Source organism: Lissotriton vulgaris, chromosome 1_1 (assembly GCF_964263255.1).
Source record: "Lissotriton vulgaris chromosome 1_1, aLisVul1.2, whole genome shotgun sequence".
NCBI lineage: Eukaryota > Metazoa > Chordata > Amphibia > Caudata > Salamandridae > Lissotriton > Lissotriton vulgaris.
The window spans coordinates 954,618,457-954,643,738 of record NC_141685.1 but is presented as its reverse complement, the minus strand read 5'-3'; the positions used below and the strand labels follow the sequence as shown (position 1 = coordinate 954,643,738).

Here is a 25,282-nt window from a genome sequence, read left to right as displayed (position 1 = left end):
ACTTTAGTGTTTCCTGGGATCAGTAATACAAATGGTGAGTGAGCCCTTAAAAGACATAGGGATACACTAACAACTTTGCATTCCTTACAAGCTGGAAATCAGCAAGCCAAGCAGATAACCTATAGTCAAGATAACCTATAGCTTGTTTCTGTGCACATTCTCAAGCATTCAGGTAGAGGCCGGTAAAGGGTCTGTTGTGCTTATGCCAGTACAGAGAGCAAAATAAGCAAAGGGCTAAAAAGGCTAAAGGAGCACCTCCTTGCCCGGCATCACCACTACAGTGGGGGCTCATCTGCACTGGTCAATTTTCTCTGGATTCTTTGAGCAGGCTGGGGATTTAAAGCAGGCAATACAGCAGCAGTGGGTAGGTGAGCATAAATTTACAATAATCGAGTTGGATTATCCTTAACCAAAAGAGGTCAGAAGCTCACAACAACAAACACACAGGGAACACTTCACAAGGATTAAGAGCTATAATCAATATAGAACCCTGCAAGAACCCTGCAAGAAGCCCACGGTCAATCGGTGAGCAGAGAGCACAACTAAAAGATGATAATCCCAAACAGTGAGGCCAAGACAAATAATGTCACTCTTCCGAAGGTACAGATGTTGCTAGGCAGGGTAGGCATGTTTATATCTCAGGAAGCAATACATTCAAAGGTTCTCACCCAGACAGCTTTTGGAGAATAAAGACCAAGTAGTAGTGGTTCAAAGGCAGACACAGTCATTCTATGTGGACAGTATTCACCCTCCAGCTTCAATTTAGTGATAACTTTTCTGTCTCCATTCATTACCTTCACCACGATCATCATAATATTCACAAATATTGTGGCCATTAATTTACAAAATCAATACATTTCAATAGCAAACTTTTACGCAAGACTTCTGGTTTAATTTACAAAAGCATGGGCAAGACAATTCCATGAGGGCAGCTAAAACACCCCAAAGCTACAGAAAGTTTGCTACCTGCCAGAACACAAAGGTTGGAAGAGGTTCCCCACCAAGGTTTATGGGGAGAAGTACAGGTCTGCCCTGTCCCAGATATCACTGGAGATATCAGAGAGAAGCACCAGAGATGCAGTGGGGAAGTGCATTAGACAAGAAGACCCTCAAACACAGAGGGGAACTTCATGGGACAGACCAGAAAATGAGTAGAATAGGACAGAGGGCATTAATGGAGTACAGACTTTTCTCCTTACAGGACCCTTTCTTAGGCACTAGACAGCTCTTGGCTGTTAAGAAGAAATAATGCCTTGTTGAATTGTGGGTTCTGGCTTTCTATAAGGGTGGTTGATTTGAGAGTGCACGGTGACAAACAAGGTTTACGGCAAGTAAATGAAGGTTTGGTTTTAAAACCTCAAACATAAACGTGGCATCCTTCTCCTTTCACAGAAAGTGGCATCCTTTTCGATTCAAATACTTTTTGTATCTTGCGCAATACTCATCACTTTTTGAATAACAAACCAATAAACAACCAAAGTTTCTCTAAAACAACTACATCCCCAATAACAAATGATGCCACAAATGCGGTTAAATAGGGCATAAAAATATATGAAAGCCTAAACAGAGTCCTGACAAACACAATGGTCAACGTTTTAATACACCACAGCATTGTTGAAAACACATGTACAAGCCATCACAAATAACCCCCGGGGCATAGTTATACCAACACCTTTTATTGGCATCAAAAGCTGAGCATTTGAACACTACAAAGGAAGCAACTCCCTAAAGATAAAAAAAACCATCACTAAAGACAATACTAGTCACAACAGCAAAAACGTACCATAAGTGAATACTTTAAAGCAGAGCAGAAATGCCATCTTTTAGCACTCAGATTGATTTTGATACACCTATATCTAAACAAATCTACACAGTTCACTGCAGCAGAGCAATATATATTGAAAAAACTTCAGCATCACAACAGAGGTTTACATAACCAGCACGCCTGGTGGGAAGTCATTATATAAACTAACCTACTTTCAGAGCTCTCATACGAACCTCGTGGAGAATTCTATCTGAAATGGCTTTATTAGGAATTATTAATTAGGGTGGCATGCTTCGACTAGTTTTCTTTACCTGTGTCATTAGTTATATCCCAAGGATGAAGCATCTTTGGCTGAGTGGGGAGCTGCCGGGCTGGAAAGCTGAAATAATTGCTTATGCTTCTGACCATTTAGAGCCGGTTCATTCATTCAGTAGTACATTTCTGCCATGCTGAACAGAAATACTCCTCTTGCTCTTTTCACATCTCTTCCTCACAGTGATAGTACCAAGAGTAAATAACCCTGGTAGGTTAGTTTTAATAAGCAACTACAGGGTGAGGGCTTAATTAAAATGGGACTTCTCATCTTAATTTCTTCTAGGACCAGAGACCTGTACTGGACAATTAAATGATCTGACAGGTCTTCAGATTCGATGTCGACAACTTCTCAATATCAATTTTACAGGTTTTGGCATAATGTAGACAGGGTGGATAGAGGAATTTGGAAGGAATCCTTATGTGAATGAGGGGAAAGGAGAATGAAATCCCTGCTTTCCTTTCTCTAGTGCGGCATAAGGCAGAGTAACAGGAAAAATAAGCCACTTGAGTAGGGTTTGAACCAGTGTAAGCATTAATTTTACACTGTGCTTAACGGAGTGTAGCACATTCTTCAATTTCCCAGTGGAGGAAAATTACAACGATCCTGATGAAAACAAAAAAGATAGAAGGGAGCAACGTACAAAAGCCCAATCGATCATACAAAACTAGGAAACTAAGAATTTGCTCCTGGAACACCCACGGTTTTAAGGAAATGGAACAAGACCATGAGACCGTCTCCTTGGGAAAATTTGACATAATCCTCTTACAAGAAACATGGAATTTAACATCAAGACAAATAGCCGGATACGAAAAACACCATGTCCTGGCAGAAAACATGTCAAACTACGGACACCCAAGCGGGGACTGTCCACATACATTACGGTAAAACGGGACTGGAAAGTATAGGAACTGGACTGTGGTGAAAATTGGATACAAGCCATAAAATTGGAATGTAAGCGCCCTTCTCACACAGCCTGTGGAAGTTTTAGATTTTAAATATATATATATATCCACCCCGAAAAGAAAAAGAAAATGGAAAGATTGTCAAATTTGATAAACTTGATAAAAACGTTGCAAGTAGCACATCAAAATGATGAGATGATTGTCCCAGGCGATTTTAATTGCAACTTAAAAGGGGGCCACCATAACAAGAGAGGCCGACAAAGGGTGCCTTAAGTAAACAAATGGAAGCAAGAACTGGAATCCCTAGGTTTCACCATTTTGAACGGAAACACAAAGGGAGATCAACCAGCGGGTATTACCTTTTTAAGTGGAAAGAAACAATCCACCATAGATTACACAAAAATCAGTAAGGACCTCTTGTACTTAGTAGACCATTTCTACATTAAACGCTGTCCAGAGAGTGACCATTTTCCTCAAGTAACAGCACTACATTTAAACCTGCTGCATAAAGAGAACACAGCATCCCTAGCCATAATCCTAGAAATATATAACCAAAGGAGACTTAAATGGAGAGGAACAAACACCAAAGAAATAATGGACACAGCGAATAATCACGTAGAGAATATTGGGTCACTGGGCGCCCATTTATTAGTACAAGATTGGGAGAAGCTAGGGACGACTTTGTTAGATAAATTCCCAGCAGGCAAATCGTCTTACGGATCCAGAAAAGTACCATGGTACACAATACAGCTGACAGACCAGAAGAGGAAAATCGCAAAGGAGGCAAGAGCAAAGTCCGCAACAGCCAGAATGGGAATAGTAATCGACAATAGTAACATCATAAAAACAAGCATTTACAATGCAATAGGTCTCGCAGCATTAAAGTTTGAGTTATTGGCATTGTGTATGACAATGCGTTGCATAAATTTTTTTAGCAAACTTTGAATTGGTGAGCAGTGAGAGTGTGTGCAAGAGTATGCTGTTGCTCACAGCTATTATTATTCACACAGCTCTGATGATGCACCTCAGCACGGGGCTGACGCAGGTATTATTCACACAGCTCTGATGATGCACCTCACACACGGGGCTGACCCAGTTATTATTCACACAACTCTGATGATGCACCTCAGGCACGGGCTCACAGCTGTTATTATTCTCAAAGCTCTGATGATGCACATCAGCACGGGGCTGAGCCAGTTATTCACACAGCTCTGATGATGCACCTCAGGCACGGGGCTGACGCAGTTATTATTCACACAGCTCTGATGATGCACCTCAGCACAGGGCTCACACAGTTATTATTCACACAGCTCTGATGCACCCCAGGCACGGGCTCACGGCTGTTATTATTCACAGCTCTAATGATGCACCTCAGCACGGGGCTGACGCAGTTATTATTCACACAGCTCTGATGATGCAACTCAGCACTGGGCTGACACAGTTATTATTCACACAGCTATGATTATGCACCTCGCAGCATTAAAGTTTGAGTTATTGGCATTGTGTAAGACAATGCGTTGCATAAAATTTTTAGCAAACTTTGAATTGGTGAGAGTGTGTGCAAGAGTATGCTGTTGCTCACAGCTGTTATTATTCACACAGCTCTGATGATGCACCTCACGCACGGGGCAGACGCAGTTATTATTCACACAGCTCTGATGCACCTCAGGCACGGGCTCACAGCTGTTATTATTCACACAACTCTGATGATGCACCTCACGCACAGGGCTGACCCAGTTATTATTCACACTGCTCTGATGATGCACCTCAGGCACGGGCTCACAGCAGTTATTATTCACACAGCTCTGATGATGCACCTCAGGCACAGGCTCACAGCTGTTATTATTCACACAGCTCTGATGATGCACCTCAGCACGGGGCTGACGCGGTTATTCACACAGCTCTGATGATGCACCTCAGCGCGGGGCTGACGCAGTTATTATTCACACAGCTCTGATGATGCACCTCACGCACGGGGCTGACGCAGTTATTATTCACACAGCTCTGATGATGCACCTCAGGCACGGGCTCACAGATGTTATTATTCACACAGCTCTGATGATGCACCTCAGCACGGGGCTGACGCAGTTATTATTCACACAGCTCTGATGATGCACCTCAGCACGGGGCTGACCCAGTTATTATTCACACAACTCTGATGATGCACCTCAGGCACGGGCTCACAGCTGTTATTATTCTCAAAGCTCTGATGATGCACATCAGCACGGGGCTGAGCCAGTTATTCACACAGCTCTGATGATGCACCTCAGGCACGGGGCTGACGCAGTTATTATTCACACAGCTCTGATGATGCACCTCAGCACAGGGCTCACACAGTTATTATTCACACAGCTCTGATGCACCCCAGGCACGGGCTCACGGCTGTTATTATTCACAGCTCTAATGATGCACCTCAGCACGGGGCTGACGCAGTTATTATTCACACAGCTCTGATGATGCAACTCAGCACTGGGCTGACGCAGTTATTATTCACACAGCTCTGATGATGCAACTCAGCACTGGGCTGACACAGTTATTATTCACACAGCTATGATTATGCACCTCGCAGCATTAAAGTTTGAGTTATTGGCATTGTGTATGACAATGCGTTGCATAAAATTTTTAGCAAACTTTGAATTGGTGAGAGTGTGTGCAAGAGTATGCTGTTGCTCACAGCTGTTATTATTCACACAGCTCTGATGATGCACCTCACGCACGGGGCAGACGCAGTTATTATTCACACAGCTCTGATGCACCTCAGGCACGGGCTCACAGCTGTTATTATTCACACAACTCTGATGATGCACCTCACGCACAGGGCTGACCCAGTTATTATTCACACTGCTCTGATGATGCACCTCAGGCACGGGCTCACAGCAGTTATTATTCACACAGCTCTGATGATGCACCTCAGGCACAGGCTCACAGCTGTTATTATTCACACAGCTCTGATGATGCACCTCAGCACGGGGCTGACGCGGTTATTCACACAGCTCTGATGATGCACCTCAGCGCGGGGCTGAGGCAGTTATTATTCACACAGCTCTGATGATGCACCTCACGCACGGGGCTGACGCAGTTATTATTCACACAGCTCTGATGATGCACCTCAGGCACGGGCTCACAGATGTTATTATTCACACAGCTCTGATGATGCACCTCAGCACGGGGCTGACGCAGTTATTATTCACACAGCTCTGATGATGCACCTCAGCACGGGGCTGACCCAGTTATTATTCACACAACTCTGATGATGCACCTCAGGCACGGGCTCACAGCTGTTATTATTCTCAAAGCTCTGATGATGCACCTCAGCACGGGGCTGACGCGGTTATTCACACAGCTCTGATGATGCACCTCAGCGCGGGGCTGACGCAGTTATTATTCACACAGCTCTGATGATGCACCTCACGCACGGGGCAGACGCAGTTATTATTCACACAGCTCTGATGCACCTCAGGCACGGGCTCACAGCTGTTATTATTCACACAACTCTGATGATGCACCTCACGCACAGGGCTGACCCAGTTATTATTCACACTGCTCTGATGATGCACCTCAGGCACGGGCTCACAGCAGTTATTATTCACACAGCTCTGATGATGCACCTCAGGCACAGGCTCACAGCTGTTATTATTCACACAGCTCTGATGATGCACCTCAGCACGGGGCTGACGCAGTTATTCACACAGCTCTGATGATGCACCTCAGCGCGGGGCTGACGCAGTTATTATTCACACAGCTCTGATGATGCACCTCACGCACGGGGCTGACGCAGTTATTATTCACACAGCTCTGATGATGCACCTCAGGCACGGGCTCACAGATGTTATTATTCACACAGCTCTGATGATGCACCTCAGCACGGGGCTGACGCAGTTATTATTCACACAGCTCTGATGATGCACCTCAGCACGGGGCTGCCGGCAGTTATTATTCATAGCTCCCTCTCGCAGTGAGCCCGGGAGGCACGGCAGACAAAGCGATCGCTTTCACTTTCGCGATCGCTTGAAAAACAAGACGTGCGCGTGCAATGACAACCAGCATGGGGGCGGGTCTTAGCCCGGCTCACGTAGCCCCGTAGTAATCCTACACAATCCTGATGTTGTTGTTTCCCAGCCCGTCCCTACAACACGCTCCCGCCTCCCAGCTGACCCTCCCACCCACTAATAGTATAGCCCGACCCCACCCCCTCAGAGAGCTGTGACCGTCCTGACCCGGGCAGAAGCGGTCGCTCCCCTCACTCCTCCTGGGTATCGTAGCGCTATTCAAACGCTGCCTGTGCTCTGTGCTTGCATCTTACATAATTTCATAGCACCGCATTGTGCTTTTCGTGATCTAGTCATAGCGCTGCTTTGCAAGTTTTCATTGTGCTTAAAATCGCAGCGCTGCATTGTGCTTTGTTCGTGATCGGATCATAGCGCTGCTCTGTTATCCTCCATAGCGTTTAAGTTTCATCACTGCTGCTGGGAACTTAATTGTTAGTTATTGCGCCCCACTGCTCGCCCCACTGCTCGCCCCAACCTCACCCTGCTCACTTTTGTTTTCTGTTGCTGCCATTTTGTTGTATCCCAGCCCGTCCCTACAACACGCTCTTGCCTCCCAGCTGACCCTCCCACGCCCCTCCCCCTCCACTTTCTACATAGGTCGGAACAGCTGACGCGCAGCGGATGCGCGCCGAAGGTGCGCCAAAGGTGAGCCCGTCTACGCCCGTCCGCGCCTGGACCGCGCCCAGCGCCAGACCCCCTGGCCCCCGCAAAACCCACTCCACCCGCATAACGTACAACGCCACTACCCTCTCAGCCCTGAACCCCGGCCGACCACCAAACTGCTACCAAGCCGCACCTGGACTCACCCATGGACCTTTCACCTGCAATTCCTGCAAGTTTGCCTGCATTAGGACCCTCACCAAATCCACAAACAACAAACAGAACACCGGCTCCAACCACCTGAAATGCTTCCTTATCAACACCCACTCTGTCCACAGTCACGCCATCCAACTTTGGAATCTACTTGACACCACTGCTCCGGACGTCGCCTTCCTCACAGAAACCTGGATGAACGCCTCTTCAACACCCGACATCGCCATAGCCATCCCGGACGGCTACAAGATCATCCGTAAGGACCGCACCAACCAAATAGGAGGAGGAATTGCCATTGTTCATAAGAACACCATTCGCATCACGACCAGTTCCGATGACAACCTCGCAACCGCCGAACACCTCCACTTCCAGATCCACATCGACCCCAAGACCACACTCAGAGGCACCCTCATCTACAGGCCGCCAGGACCCCGCACACAATTTTGTGATGACATCACTGACTTCATCAGCCCACACGCCCTCCCCTCAGAGGACTACATTCTACTTGGCGACCTCAACTTCCACCTGGAAAATAACAACGACAACAACAGTACCACCCTTCTGGACAACCTCGCAAATCTTGGACTCAAACAACTTGTGAACACCCCCACCCACTGTGCTGGACACACACTCGACCCAATCTTTACATCCAGCAAATACATATCCTTCAACCACACCACTACTCTCCATTGGACAGACCACAGCTGCGTGCACTTTGAATACAAAATGACCACGTCCCGCAACCACCCACAACAAATTCCCCGCAGAAACTGGAACCAAATCACCACCGACCAGCTTCTCACATCGCTCCACCAATACCCTCCTGCTTATTCATCAGACCCAAACCAAGCAGCCACCAACCTGGCACAATGGATCACCCGCAGCGCTGACGAACTAGCACCACTTAAAAACAACCCTACCAAGTTAAACCTCAAGAAAGCCCCCTGGTTCAACGATTAACTAAAAATCCAAGAAGATATGCCGCACCCTCGAGAAAGCTTGGAAAAGAAACCCATCCACCGAAAACCTAGCCACTTTCAAGTACACCACCCGTGAACACCATCAACTAATACGTTCCACTAAGAAAACAGCATTCAAAGATAGACTCGACAAAAACGCCCACAGCAGTAAGGAACTGTTCAACATAGTAAAAGAATTCACCAACCCCTCAGCCGGCACCAATGACATCACTCATTCCCAGTACCTCTGCGACTCCCTAGCCTCATTCTTCCACATCAAAATCGCCGACATACACAACAGCTTTGAAAACCAGTCGGGTGACCAGACCACCCCACCCACCTCAGAACCTAATCCCCCTCCTAACAACCTCTGCACCTGGAAACCAGTCACCACTGAAGACACCATCCGCCTGATGAACTCCATCCACTCAGGATCACCTACCGACCCATGCCCCCACCACATCTTCAACAAAGCAGACTCCATCATCGCTCCCCACCTTCGCGACATCATCAATAGTTCCTTCAACTCCGCTACCTTCCCGGAAAGCTGGAAACACGCCGATCTCAGCGCCCTCCTGAAGAAACCCACAGCAGACCCCACTGAACTTAAAAACTACCGACCAATCTCGCTCCTCCCATTCCCTGCCAAAGTCATCGAGAAAGCTGTCAACAGTCAACTCACCGCCTTCCTCGAATCCAACAAATCCCTCGACATATCACAATCTGGGTTCCGTGCCAAACACAGCACCGAGACCGCCCTCATCGCAGCAACAGACGACATCCGAAAACTACTGGACAACGGAGAAACAGTTGCCCTCATCCTTCTCGACCTCTCTGCAGCTTTCGACACAGTCTGTCACAGCACCCTTATTCACCGCCTCAGCATCATCGGAATTCAAGGAAAATCACTGGACTGGATCATCTCATTCCTCGCCGGAAGAACGCAAAGAGTCCGACTCCCCCCTTTTAAATCAGAGGCCACCGAAGTCATCTGCGGCGTACCACAAGGATCATCACTCAGCCCCACACTCTTCAACGTATATATGAGCCCCCTCGCACCCATCGTTCGCAAACACAACCTCAACATCATCTCCTACGCAGACGACACCCAACTGATCCTTTCCCTTACCAAAGACCCAAACACCGCCAAAACAAATCTACACGAAGGAATGAAAGAAGTGGCCGAATGGATGAGGAAAAGTCGCCTTAAACTGAACTCGGACAAAACAGAAGTCCTCATATTAGGATCATCCCCCTCCGCCTGGGATGACTCATGGTGGCCACCGGCTCTGGGAAACGCCCCCAAACCTACGGACAACGCTCGTAATCTGGGCTTCATGCTAGACTCCTCCCTATCGATGACCAGACAAGTCAACGCCGTCTCTTCCTCGTGCTTCAACATTCTACGTATGCTCAGAAAAACCTTCCGATGGATCCCCACCGAAACAAGAAAGACAGTCACCCACGCACTGGTCACTAGCAGACTTGATTACGGAAACACCCTCTATGCCGGAACCACAATCAAATTACAGAAAAAGCTCCAACGTATCCAAAATGCCTCAGCCAGACTCATTCTAGACGTCCCCCGCAGAGCTCACATCTCCAGTCACCTGAAAGACCTCCACTGGCTCCAAGTCATCAAAAGAATAACGTTTCGTCTCCTCACCCACGCGCACAAAGCACTATACGACCTTGGACCCGAATGCCTCAACACACGCCTTTCCTTCTACACCCCCTCCCGCAAACTCCGATCGTCCAACCAAGCCCTCGCCGCAATACCACGCTTCCGCAGATCCACCATGGGGGGGAAGATCCTTCTCCTACCTTGCGGCCAAAACCTGGAACTCCCTCCCCACCCATCTCCGCCTTACTCAAAACCACCTCTCCTTCAGAAAACAACTCAAAACCTGGATATTTGATAAGTAATCCCCCACCCTCCTCAAGCGCCTTGAGACCCTATGGGTAAGTAGTGCGCTATATAAATGTTAAACTTGAACTTGAACCTGTAAATCCTAAATCCACGATATCCTACCTGTCGTCCCAGTCACCACATACCCTGGGCTGCAATTTGCAACCTCTGGAGCTGCAGTGGACCGCGGAGCCCCAGCCACCCAACCTCGGAGTGTTGCGCGTGGCCCAACCTGCGACTGCCATTGTGAGCTGGTGCTAGAGTGTGGCATGGACCCGGAGTTGTGCGGGTGCCCGGACCCCAGCCCTGACCTGACTATGACCGCTAACTCTGCTTAGCGAAGAGAGTGCCCAAGGTCTGTTCCTCCGTGGTTTTCCTGGTTGCTGCCGGGGCCGCAGCTGAGCGCGGAAGCATTGTCCACCGCGACAGTTGTATGCAGGAGGTGTTGGGCACCGATGAGCTGCTTGCGGTCTGTGAGCCGCGCTAGACATCGAGCGGCCGGCGGTGACATTTTGACCTCTGCTACAGAAAGTAGAACACAATTTGGAGAACTGGTGAGGCAGGTGAGGAGCGGTGGGGGCCCAGAGCGAGAGAGCCATCAGGGCACAAGACGGCTCGAGCATGGGAGACCTTTTTGGTTGGTGCTCACGTTTCTAGGCGGCAGGGGGCAAGGGGGTCTCGGTGCGCTTGTGTGTGTTTGTGTGCGTGCATGCATGCGTGTATGGGCGCTCGTGTGTGTGTCTGTGTGTCTGCGCATGCGTGTGTGTTTGCGCTTCCCAGGAGATGGCCACAGCGTGCGCGTGGCCCGCTCCGATCGCCTTCTTCAAGATGCGCGCGGCCAGCTCCTGTCCCCTGGAAAGCTGTGTCGCGGACTATAGGTCTCTTACGAGACCGCGCTTACGCGCGGTTAACGCCAGGAGAACGTAATACAAGGAAATGTGTAGGGATGCAAAAAGGGTGCGTAGTGAAAACCTTTGGGAGAAATTGCTGTGGGCAAGTAAACTACCGAACAGCAGCAAATTTTGGGGACTAATAAACAATCTAACAAAAGTAACAGGAACACACCAGAACGCAGGAATAAGCGAGTCAGCTTGGATACAACACATTGACAAATTGTATACCAACACACAAACAGGCACTCATACGTGGGTAGATACAAACCTAAATTAACCGGAGGAGGTAAATCCGAAATTAACTGCAAAAGGCCGTCTCATTTTAGAAAAAGGGCAACTGGAAGGGGACCAAATTAAACCCCTTATTCAAGATCTAACATCCCTTACAACAACAAAACACTTAAAAGTAGTGATAAAAAAATGTAAATCCATAGGCGCAGCAGGGCCAAATGGCCTCCCAAATGCCCTTTTTAAGCAAGATCCTTAAGTTTGGGCTAACTACCTCACTCCACTTTTTAACCAACTATATTGCGAGAATAAGACGCCACATTCCTGGAGAGGAAATCTATTTCACCCTATCTATAAAAATGGCAGTCAAACTGAACCTGGAAACTACAGACTCATTGCCCTTATCAATGTAGAGGCAAAACTTTTCGCGTCTTGTATTTTACAACATTTACAGGAGTGGATAGAGGATAAAAGAATAATCCCAAAATAAGAAACAGGTTTCAGGCAGGGCATGAGCACCATCACAAACCTGGCAGCATAGGCGACCCTAATTGAAAAAGCTGCAAGTAAAAAAGCAGGATTAGCAGCATATTAAATTGACTTGAAATCTGCTTTTGATAGAGTGCCGCGAGAATGTCTTTGGCAGAAATCGAAAGCATGGGGATTACCCCAAAAATTGATCGATATTATAATGCTCTATACAGTAAAACATGGGCCAGGGTGAAGCTTGGAGACGGCAGTAGAATATCCTCTAAAATAAACATAATCAATGGATTAAAACAAGGCTGTGTCCTTTCACCTTGTCTATTCAACCTATATTTAGCCGACTTAAATAACTACCTGTTTAAAGTAAACGGTCATCCTCCTAAACTGGCAAATGAGTCAATTCAGTTTCTGCAATACGTGGATGATATTGTGGTTGTGAGTCAAACCCCAATGCTAGCCACATCCCTAGGGCGGTACCTGGTCTGTACAGGCAAGGAAGGTTTTTTGCATTTTCCTTGGCTGTACAGACCAAGGAAAATGGCCCCTATGTCTGTGCAAAGCTATTAACTTGCATGTTTTAAGGGTTTTCACCAACTTTCCTCTAATCTTTTCCCATACTGAGAAAGGTGGCAAATTTACTCCTGACAATGGCAGACATAAAACTTCTTCCAGGGTTGGGGAAAACAGTGGTTGGAGAAAAAGTGAACTTGCAAACACACAGATTTTTCGCATGAGCAAATCTACACCTGCATATATATATGCTCATGCTAAAATGCAGTTCACAAATATTTTCTAGGAGTACTAATTTCTTGGCCTACTTCTGTAAAGTCTTCTGAATTCAGGAAAGTCATATATCTGCACTTATTGCAAGGAGGTGAGTGCACTTTTGAGACTTTATTTAATAATTTGGCCCCTAATTAATAATTAGGTCTGGCGTTAACAATGATCTTTTGTGTTAATTAAAATTCTGTCTCCCTCAGTCTATAGGCTAGCTTCTGAGAGTTACAGCATTCTGTTCTCTCACAAGGAGCATAATCGACACAGTTGTTTTGTTCAGTGCCAGGAACTTCTGTGACAATGAGTGCTTTTTGAGACCAAAGGTGTTTCTTTTTTGCTTTTGCCAATGTTTGTTATAATGATGAGGGCCTGGCAGCTCCCACACCAAAAAGGTTTTACAAAAAACATGGCAAAACAATTCACGCATTGACAAAACCAAAAGGCTGACGAACAACTTCAGACCTATTGCCTTTACCAATGCGTGTTGGTTGTTATGTTTCTCATAATCATATTAAAACTGGTTTCACTGAGTTTCCGTTATGAATATTTTTGGGAAATAGCATACACCGAAGGTGTCTGTGTAGAAACACAGGCAAAGACTGTGAAAAAGGACTATAGAAAGATACCCTCTTGTTGACACATTGGAAACCTTCAACGGTTTTGTGGGAAGCCCTCACTCGCCAACCTGGTTGGTGACATGCTTCATCATCGGGCCCACCAGGAGAAGCCAAGTGCCTCTCTGGTGTGCTACAACGCAAGATTACTGCGGAGCAGGATTTCGTGACAGTGATGTGAAAAGTGATGTTAAAAATGTCTAATACTGTACCAACCAAAATGATTTATTTACTGGTCAGCTTAGACATGGTTAAAAAGGTATGTGTGGGAGAACTACCACAGATTATGATGGGAGTTTCCACTTAAAGTGGGGTCAACATGTTTCTGCCCTTCATAAGTGTAAGAATTACGTGGGCATTCGTCAGGACCGAGTAGCGTGTACCTTGGCGGTATGGGCGCGCTAAGGCCCACCCTAACCAAAGGACGTGAAAGTTAAAAATTGCTCTAGGTGTGAAAAAGTACAAAACAAAAAAACACAAACCACAGGATGTGGGATTTACCTCCACTCTGAGGAACCTGTATAGTTTGTGTAGTAAAAGATCCACGCCCCATGGGTCCTATGGCACACCGCCCGCAACGCCTAGCACCCTCTCGGCACCTAGATTCTCCTGCTCCGGACATGGTAGCAGTTGGAAGCTACCATCCCAATTACTTTGTATTCGTTTTTAGTAACCAACCCCAATGAGATGGTGTGTACTGTAACACGACAAATTCATCCAAGTGTGGATAAAATGACACACTTCTCCTAACTATCTACAAACTGCATAGACCCTCGTCTTGTAGGATTATACCACACAATCAAGCCAAAAAGAGGGGCATCTTACGGCCCCTATTAGATGGAGCTGTATGTGCGAAAATAACCGGTTTTAACTGTTGTTGTAAAGAAAAGTTATGAGTGGCAATTGGCACAGATTTATATAGTGAGCACTGACTTCACTTGCGTGCATGATCAGTTCATTGGTGGACATAGACTAGGCTGCAGTGCACAGAGATCTGGAGCACAGAGAGGAAAATATTAGAGGGAACATTGGACAGGACTCTTTTGATTGGTTTACTTGGTTCACTCAGGGTGTCACAATCAGAGCATCAGGTCCTGGTGACCCCTTGTAATGGCTGGATTTTCTGTTTAGATGGGATCAGCCCCCAGGGGCCCCTGTGACCCAGCCAAAACGTACTCACCTTCGGTCCTCAGGACCACCTATCCAGGCACCTGGTACCTACCTGAGGATAGGGAACTCGCAATATACAAGCTCATATTATCAAAAACACCACTAAATCTATAGGGATACTAAGAATACTCACTGATTACTAGGGATATCCATACCCTACACCACACTTATTTACATCAGTGGGTCTCGCGGCCACCCTGACCCAGACCGTTCTACCCTAGGGCAGATCTGACACACAATCTGGCGTGTCTACACACGTGGGTCTGCAGCCCCAGTGCTCTCCTTTTCCAAACCGTTCGCGATCCTGCGAAACTTCCACATTGGTAATCCCCCCCAATGCTCTCACTTACACACGGGCTGCAATCCGGCAGCCCTACACACTGGTAATCCTCCCCAGTGCTCTCATTAACGCCGCATATCAACGACGACCACATTCCTATGAACACCTATACATATATATATATATATATATTGGGATATTATCTCAGCTGTCTACTCGGGATGAAACTACAATGATGACTTTGGATATGGTTTCAGATTATTATGTATTACCTGCTCTTGGCATCAAAGGTCCACTCACTCCCTATTTATGTGATCACCACTCACCTGATTGGGATTACTCATCCATTCATGCGCCTGGCAATTACCTAGAAGCGCCGTTTACCTTTAGTGAACAAGAATAGGGACTACACGCCAGTTAGTTATAAACTGGGGGTTATTTTATTATAGGATGGTGTACTAACTTAGTCCCTTGGTTGCAAGTCTTCTCTCTCCCTCACTATTACTTACCTGATCAGGGGTAGCATCTGTTCAAACAGCAATACTTACCAGGAAAGATTATTCTTACTGTATGAGGACAAAGATATACACACTATGTGCTAGAGTTGTTCTCTGATTTAAGCGCTCCTACCCCCCTCTTATCCATCAGTGGCTCAACAGCAACTGGCTTGAAGCCAGGATAACTTTATCATAAAAGAACTCAAGCACTGTAGTTATGGGGATGTTTATTATTACACTAATAAGAAACACATATACAGATATGTAACTGACAAAGACTATAGGTAGAACACACCGCTTGAAAGAGAAGGATTACACATAACAGGAACACTCCGCTGAAAGGGAAAAGATTAAGTGTAGCTAATGTGACTAATTCAGACTACCTCACCTATTAGAAGGAAGATTTCTCTCTCTGCCTCTGGTGGGATTAGGGCTCTCTCTGTCTCTCCCTCCTTCACCACATCACCACGCCTCTGGTTCAGTTGCTCCAGCTGACAGCCTTCTTTGATGCTCTCTGCACTGCTTTTCTCTCTCCTCATCTTCAGCAATCGTCTGCCTTCTTTCTCCATTCAAGAACTGCACTCTATTCTGCAGCTCCTAGCAGACATCCTCTCTCTCTCTGCAAGCTATTCAGAGCTCCAAGTTGTTCTGGGCTCCCAGCAGTCCTGTGCTCCAAGTTGTTTTGAGCACCACGCTGAACTGCACACCACGCTGCACTGACTTCCAAAACTGAACTGACTTGCACACAAGCTGGAATGAACACTCCTCCTCTCCTGTAGCTCGCTAATATGGATTCTTGTCCTTTCATGGAAAGCTACGGCCAGTAACCTGCCGCCCACCAAATTCTTGTACCTCCCCGTACCAAGGACACATTCCCAGCTGGCCAGCCTGAAGTTGTGTCTTCGGAGTGGAGAAAAATACATTCTTTCGATAAGGGCCAGCCTGAACCGGTTCTCTCCAAGCGAACAACAGCCTTAACTATAAACTTCGCCTTTGCCCTGAAAAGCCTCCCTGCTTCCATCAAGATGGAGTCTCTCTAGCTTTAGGCCTGTAGGCATGAAAGGGGTGAAATGCTCCTTAGCTCTGTCAGAATACCTACATAAACCATACCAATATATCTAATATGTCAAAGCCAATAGGCAATAGACAGGTTAAAGTCAAGAATAAAGGCACATTAAGCAGCTATCCTCTTCTAGGTCTGGAAAAAGGGCTTAAAAGGGCCAACACAGGCTAAGAATGCCTATACTAGATGCGAGCAAGAATAATGATCTATTATCACTGCTAAATAAAGCCAAAAACCCTGCCATTACACCCCTTTAACTCACATGCCCTGGGTACCACTGGTACCACTTACCAGAGGGTTTGGGTCCTTGCCAATTTGGGTTAAAAATTCACATACATCATTTTTAGGGCAAAAGCACTGGCACTAGGGCCTTGTTAGCAGGCTCCAGTGCACGTTCGGAGTCATAACCATTAGCATTGGGGAACAAAGTGTGTGAGTGGCGATCAAAAAGAGCACTTCCCTACAGTGAACATTGCCCAGGGGTATTGGACCGCTTTAGAGGAGAAAAAGCATAGCTAACAACTCACTCGCATTTGGCAGGTCTCACTTGCCTTTATTTCTAGTCATTCGTGTGACAAACAAAATGCCTCTATAGACTTTAATGGAGTGAGCCGCTTTTCAAATCTGTATCATCCTACAAAGAAGTCAATTGGCCCCATTGACTTTAAAGGAATCACCCTTCTAAACGCCTGACTGCACCCTCATTTTTGAGGCAAGAGGCTAACGGTTATAAAAAGTTCAAACGGATATATACGCAGACAATGATGTAGTTAAATGGCTCAAAGGCAATCGAAGGCTGAAACCAGAGGATGAGGTTCAGCAAACATCAGAAACAAGGCAAAAGCAGCGCAGAGGGGAAAAACAGACATGATTTAATTTCAACCTAGCCCAACAGGTTAAGACACCTGCTGCACAGTACTGAGACTGCATTTTATCAAACCCGGAAGGGGTGACACTAGAGTGGAGTAACAAATACATCTGTCTGCACACATAAAAAAAATATATTTTGTAGTGGGCGTTACATTCTATGGTAAAGTGAGAGTAAACTGGCATCAGTCAGCAGCTGTTGAAGCGCGTTAATTTCGAGCTTTACTAGACTTAAAGCACTCACAAGCAGCGCGGAGGTGTTGCAAGGCATTTAGAAGGCAGCATCTGAGGGGCTGAAAAAGACCACATTTTTTTTACTCCCACGACGACTAACCGGGAGGTTTCACGCTGTGCACAGGGACTCTCGGATTAGTCAAAGTGTTACTCTCACAACTCCAGCAAAATCTGATGTTTCTTACCTGTACGCTGTAAAGGAAAATGTAATCATTGGAAAGGACCTGGATGCTCTCAAAAACTGCACCTCAGTACTCTAAGTCTATTCCATCAAAGGAACCATTCAACAATTATTTACGTCGCCCGCACAGTTCCCTGGTCTGTGTCCAGCCTCGCAGCTATGGGAGACGGTCTCGCCGCTGCTTCCTAATCAAACCAGCCCGATTTGTGCACGAACGGACGCTGTTCTCAGAGATTTCTTCTAAAGCTATCTCCCGATGGAGCAACAACAATCCCCTCCATGTGCCTGTAACTGGGAACGTGGAAAGCCATCGATCTGGTCCCTTCCGTTCTCCTCCTCTCCACCCCACCCAAGTTACCTTCGGGCGGGCTTCAAGAGCAACGTGAGGCGCTGTCAGCTGCCGGGCCGGCGCTCCACGTGACTGGAGAAGCCCTGGATGCTCCGGGAAGCAGGGCCAAGGGAGAAGCTCGCACGCGTGAACCCTGCGACCCCGGCGTAAGCGCGCAGCACCTGCCGAGCGCGCGCCCGAGACTGGCGCCGCCAGCTTGTTGTCCTCGAGCCTCCTCGGCCCGCGTTCACCGCCCACTTGCCAGGGCAGAAACGCATTTATTTTATATTATGCGTTTTTATATAGCGCGGACTTTACCCGAAGGTGTCAGAGCGCTTCACAATAGGAACAGCACTGATACATGAGGAGAAAATTACAAGTGAACAAATTACAAAAGCAAACGTTAAGTTACATGAGGCAAAAGTGACAATTGTGAGCAGACAAAATACAAGAGGTAGCAAATGGTACATTACAGGAGGAAAAGGTGACGTGTGCAGGTTACAAAAGCGTACAAAGTACAAGTAGAGGTATAGTACTGCAATAAATGGCAGACACTCAAACACAAGAACAAACGTTATGTAGGCAATGGTGGCACTTGTGCGAGTATCTAAAGCAAACAAAAGGTTAGAGGTAGCAAACAGTATGTTACAAGAGAAAAGTGACGTGTGCATGTTACAAAAGAGTACCAAACACAAGTAGAAGGATAATACTACAATAAATGGCAGAACATACTGGAAAGGCAGTAACCTGACTTATTTTTGCCCTGGTGCCACGCTGCGCAGAGGACTAGCCCTGTTCCTCACACTGGGAGGTCCAAGTCTTGTCGGCGACCTGAAGCAAAGTGTCCCCTCATAATAGGCAGTGGACTACTTGCTGCGTCTCGCTTGGGCCGCCTATTATAGTGCAATGCTAAACAACGCAGCAGGCAAATAAATTATACACTCACTCATGTGGTCGGAGTTGAACCTCGAGTGGTCCACTCGCATTTATTTACTCCGGCCAGGCCTGGCCGGGGGATGATGTGTGCATACATCCAGTGGTTGACTTCCGTTGCAAGCCTGCTGACCTTCTATATCTCTTCCCAACTCGGTCTTGAAGAATTGTGTTCATGGTGTTCAACTTGCAAAGTCTTGGAGCCGGCGGCTTGGTTGAGGGTTCGGCCTAAGAGGATATAGATGGAGCCAACTTAGGAGGGGTGGCTCACTGAGAGAGGGTGCACTCTGCGGAGTGCATTGCTGATGTTCATGGGTGCTTGCTGGGATTTGACTTTTGGTGCCATTTTTAACCACATTTCCACCACCGAGTTCCCAGCCAGCGTGGTCTTCGTCTGTGCCCAACCCTGGGGCTGATGATGATATAACTTCTTTGAACCAGGAGGTGTTCCTTGAAATTCCTTCCTGTCCTTTCCTGGCCGTCACCATGGTGCCATCATTTGCAGTGACTGTCCATATCCCAGGCTTATAAGGAGTCCTGAATTCCACCCTTGTTGACGGTCTCAGAGGAAGATAGCACCTCCAGGTGAAAGGGACATTGGTCTGGCCCAGCATCGTGCCCTATCTAGTGTGTTATGTTATTTTACGTTAATGACTCTTATCGCGCATGACTTACCCAGGGGCATCTCAGCGCTTACCAGAGAGGGGAAATAACCTGTGATTGGAGGTTCAGAACAACCAGGTTTTTAAATGTTTCCTAAAGATCAGGTACGTTGGAGATTTTCGTAGCATCACTGGAAGGGAGTTCCAGTATTTTGGTGCTACAAATGAGAATGCTCTACCCCCTGTGCGGGTTAGCCGTATCCGGGGAATGTTTAGGAGGGCAAGAGCGTTTGATCTTAGGTTGCACTTACTAACGTGCTTGACCAGTTTGTCCCTAAGATATGCTGGACCTTCACCTCTTAAAGCCTTGAATGACAGACAGCAGATTTTAAACATGGTGCGTTTTTGAATTGGCAACCAGTGCAGTTGTCTGAGCAAGGGGAGGGATGGGGTTCCAGGGGGGCAATTCAGGACCATTCTGGCCGCAGTGTTCTGTATTACTTGTAGCTTTGTTAGGGTGGTGATTCCTACCTCTGCCAATAGAGCAATCCCATAATCTAGACTGCTTCCGATCATTGCCTGAACTACAGTTCTGCGGTGTTCCAGGGGTAGATAGGGAATAATTCTGCGTAGTAGGCGTAGATTGTAGTAGCATGAGCCTGCAATATTTGTGACATTTTCCTTCAAATCTAGTTTGACATCCAATTGGATTCCCAGGCTTTTTACTGAGGTAGACGGTGTTGGTGCTGATCCCAGTTGGGGGGCCACCAGTCTGGAGTCCAAAGGGCTGCCGATTTCCCTAGCAGCATTAGCTCTGTTTTCCCCAGGTTGAGTTGTAAACATTGCTCCTCCATCCAGTTTGCGATCGCCAGCATACCATCCATAAAGCGTTGTTTTTCTTCAGTGATGTTATTAACGATTGGGAATAGTAGCTGCGTATCGTCGGCGTAAGAGATAATCTCAAAGCCAAAGGATTGAATCACCTTGGCGAGGGGAGCTAAGTAAATATAAATAGAGTGGGGCTGAGACAAGATCCCTGTGGTACCCCCTTATCGTGTAGGAATTTTTTTGGGGAAACATAAGGGCCAAGCATGATGGTTTGCCATCTATCCTTTAGGAAGTTTTTCAGCCACTGTAGGGCAGTGCCCCCAATACCACACTCACTTAGTCTCTCCGCTAGCCTCTGATGAGATATCGTATCAAAGGCCACGGAGAGATCTAAAAGAATCAGAATGGAAGAGCCCCCGACATCGAGGGTGCATCTTAGTGAGTCGGTAATCGCCAGCGTAGCTGTTTCCGTGCTGAAACCCCGTCGAAAACCTGATTGGGACGGGTCAAGTATGTTATTTGCTTCCAGGTATTGGCTAAGTTGAGTGTTTATATTTGCTTCCAGAAGTTTACCCAGTAAGGGCAGCAGGGAAATCGGCCTATAATTACTTAATTCCAGTGGGTCTGCGGCTGGCTTCTTCAGGATCGGCCGCACGACGGCTTCTTTCCAGGCCCTCAGGATTAGACCAGTCTCAATTGAGGTATTAAAAATACGTTGGATTATTGGGGCACATAATGGGGAAACAAGGGCCATCATACTAGGTGGACATATATCCTGAGGAGACCCGGATTTGGCAGCTGATAATAGTTTGCTTGTCTCTACCAGTGAGACATGATTGAATTGGCTGAGCATCACACCATTCGTTTTAAGGGGGGTTTGCGATTCATTATTTGATTGGATATTATTTATATCCACAACTGGGAAGTTTGCGTAGATTTTAGAGATTTTTTTCATGGAAAAAGTAGGCAATAGAGTCACATAGTTCCTGGGATTCTGATGGCAGTTGCTTGCATACTGGAAGGAAGGAGAAGTCTCTAACAATATCAAACAGGGCTTTAGTAGAATTTATTGAATTTTCTATTTGAGTTTGGATATAGCAACACCCGGCATTCTTAATTTGGTGATAATAGTGGGATAGCGCTGTTTTATATGTTTCCCTGTCTTCCATGAGCTCTCTCTTCCTCCATTTCCTCCATTTCCTCTCCAGTACTTTACAAGTGGATTTCAAGGCTTTTAGTTCACTCGAGTACCAGGGGGTTGATGGGCCTCTTTGTGCTAAAGTCACTTTTTGGGGGAGGGGATCACTGCGTCCAGTGTTTTTGTTAGTGCTCCATTAAAACTCACCAACATGGCAGAGGGATCCTAATCCGTCATATAAATTTTTATGACCTGTTTAATATAGGGTTTGACGAAGCTGTCCATTGTCAGTTTTTGCCAGGATCTTTTATATTTGCCCTTATTGTATGGGGGACGCTTTGCAGCAACTTACTTTTTGATTACCGGGACCCTGTGCTTTTGGTTCCTTCCTTCCTGATACTCCTCGCGGTACCCGCTTCGCGGGTCCCGCTTCGTGGGGGGTCTTCTGCTGGACCTGAGGACACTGGTTGAGGTGAACATTGGACCCTGACTGTGGGCGAAAGATTTGCAGGCAGGGCTGCGAGCGTGCAGCGGGTCTGGGACTACAACTCCCAGGAGCGCCCGCCAGCCCGAATTAACAGCACCTGGGCCGCTCTCCCTTCTTGACCCTCCCCTCTGGCTTAGTCCCTATATTTGCATTCTACCAGTCCCGCTGCGCGTGAGCGCGCGGGGGCGCCCGGGAGAAGCCCGGGACAAGGGCGGTGCCGTCTGCGGCCGTCCGAGGCCGATTGAGGTCGGGTTGGGCTACCCCTCTTTCATTCTGGTCCTGGCTTATCGGTCTGGGCAGACACCTGGGTAAATAGTGCTTGTTTGTTCTCTCTCCATCATTGTTGAAATTGTCTGCCAGAAGGGTGGCCAAGAGTACACTAACAGAATGACTTTACGTTCTGGTAAGGAAAGGCAGGTCCAGGTATCTACATCAAATGGGGTGTTTACAGGCACCATTGATCAATTCTTTAAACGTACTACCTGCATTCTGGAAAAAGAAATAGCCCTTGCCGAAAAACGCTTATCTATTGACCTGGTCACGGGAAAGCGCTCTTCACTAGGGAAAATTCGTGAGGCTGTTTCCCCGGTTCCCTTAACCCAAATGGTTTGTACCGATAGTAATGTAACGGATACAGATACAGTATCAATAGACCAAGAGTTGGAGGGGGGCGCTACTGCTATTGCTCTAGATTCATCATCGGAAGGTAGTTCTCTATACCACAACCTAGTAAATATCGAGACTGATATTACGGCTAGTTCTAGTATTGTAATAAGCCCAGAGCCCAAAACCCGATCCCCAACCCGGGAGAATACAACCACACATATATCCAGTAAAAGGAAACGGGAAGAGTCATCACAGAAGGGGGGGAACAAAAAGGTCTTGAGAACAAATAATACTGCTCTTTCTACAAACATCACAGCAGCCCCGCTGTTAAACCCCCAGTGAATACTAAATCCCCCACAAATGATGTTGAAGGTATTCTCTTGGATAAAATCGAGCTGCTGACCAAATCGCTTCTTTTGCCCCTATTTGAACGGACTAGGTTACTACACGACAAAATGGACCTCATGGAGGCATTAGTAAGAGAAAATGTGGGCACTCTGAAAAAGATACAACAATCTACTGCCCCTACAGGGCCCACACTAATGTGTGCCCAGCAAAAACCATCCAATAATGGGAGTAAGGGGCAAATGGCCAATTCTGTATCTTCACCCTTGAGAGCTCCCCAGCAGAAGCTCGCTACTGATAAAACAAAGCAGATATCTGCAAAGCCCACATCACATAAGGCAGACTTAGTTAACAAATCACAGCCTACCTCAAGAGGATCACCTAAACCTAACCGTCCAACAGATCAAAATAACCAGGCTAGGAAAATAGTTGCTTCTAGAAAGCAATGTGTGAATCTCCCTCCTGAGTCACTGCCCCACACTATAATTTTAACGGGAGTGGCCCCCTTAGGGGAGGGAAAGGTGGAAACACAGAGATTTACATAATAAAGTAAATTTCTGGCTAAATAAGAACCGACCTCTTCCACCAACATCCAAAACAGAAATCCTTAATGTTAGGAGAGTGGACTGGGTGGGTTACAGTAAAAAAGATCTTGAGGGGGACTGTGTAGTTATTAGTTTCAGGGAGCCATGGGTGGTGGATTTTATCTGCAGGGAACCAAGATTTGGAAGGGTGGGTGATGTCCAAACACTGTCCCTGCATTATTTCTACCCTAAACTTAATTTGTCAAGAGATTATCCCCGCCAAGAGCAATTCCATCATAACAATAGATTTAGAGGAAGATATCCTCCAGAAGTGGCTACCTACCCCATGTTTTTGCCCCACCTCTCGAATCGATTTGCACCGTTAAGTGGGCTGGACGGTGTTGACTGACTCAATAGGGGTCAGTGGAATACTACAATAGGGCGCCTAGATTGACAAACGGACAGATGTCCCCCATTCCCTACACACACTGGAGGTGGATAGTAGCACCCAAAGGTCCAGAATCGTTGCAGAAGTTTTATTGGGGGATCTGGTAGGAGACGGCCCAATTGGTACAAACCTGGTAGATGGATGTGAAAGTAGTTTCCTATCACAAGAGAGAAGAGGGGGGAACGTTGTATCTATTGAAAATAAACCAGTAGTTCTTGCACATACTCTTAGGATAGTATCCTGGAACATTGCGGGGCTGAAAGGGAAAATGGACAGGGCAGAATGGGGGGCCTTCATAGAGCAATACGACATCCTAATATTCCAAGAAAGTTGGTCAACTGATGCAGTTTTTCGTCTTGGTTATTTAAATTTTTTTAAACCGGCACAGAAAGGGACAAAGGGACGACCGTCTGGTGGGCTTGTTATTTGGATTAGACAATCGTTATGTTTAGGCCCCTTGAGTTGCCTATCCAAAACGTCGATATACAGGGGCTAAAACTTAGCAGAGCAAACCGCCAGGATTTGTATATAATTAATATATATGCAAGGCAGCAACCAGGAGGTAAGAGTCCCGCAATCATTGAGGATTTAGATTTTTTAATGAATAACATTGGCAGAGACAAGTGCGTAACAGTGGCAGGGGATCTAAACTGCACGTTCGAACCACTACCCAGTTTGGATGACGGTTGTTATGGTGAGGTAGACCAGTTATGGAATATCCCCAGCCTTGCCATAGCACCAGTTAAAAAGGTTACTGAGGCCGTTCTGCAGTGGCTTGGTTTGTGTTTGGAGTGGGGTTTAAGGGCAGCAAATGGGAGGTCAATGTCTGATTTGGCGGGAAGTGCCACCTTTGATAATGGTTATAGTACTAGCCGTATTGATTATTTCTTAATTAAAATGGAGTTTTGGACTCTATTAGGGGATATGGAAATCATTGGGAGAGCAGAAAGTGACCACAACCCCCTGTCAATAAACCTGAAAGTTGATGGTGACTTGCTTAGAAAAAATGCAACAAACTGTATTACAGCCGAGGCAGTCCT

At 46.7% G+C, this 25,282-nt stretch overlaps 1 protein-coding gene across 3 annotated transcripts in view; it reads right to left on the bottom strand.

Annotated features, from left to right (window-relative positions):
* Positions 1–25,282, bottom strand: part of TIMELESS (timeless circadian regulator) — a 466,894-nt gene that overhangs the window by 395,550 nt on the left and 46,062 nt on the right. The window contains exon 1 of one of the 3 annotated variants that reach the window (XM_086959597.1): positions 18,008–18,130. The exons of the other annotated variants lie outside the window; for them this stretch is intronic. The gene's annotated coding sequence lies outside the window, so the exon portion shown is untranslated. Of the gene's footprint in view, positions 1–18,007; positions 18,131–25,282 lie in introns of those variants that run through there. 3 annotated transcript variants of the gene reach the window in all.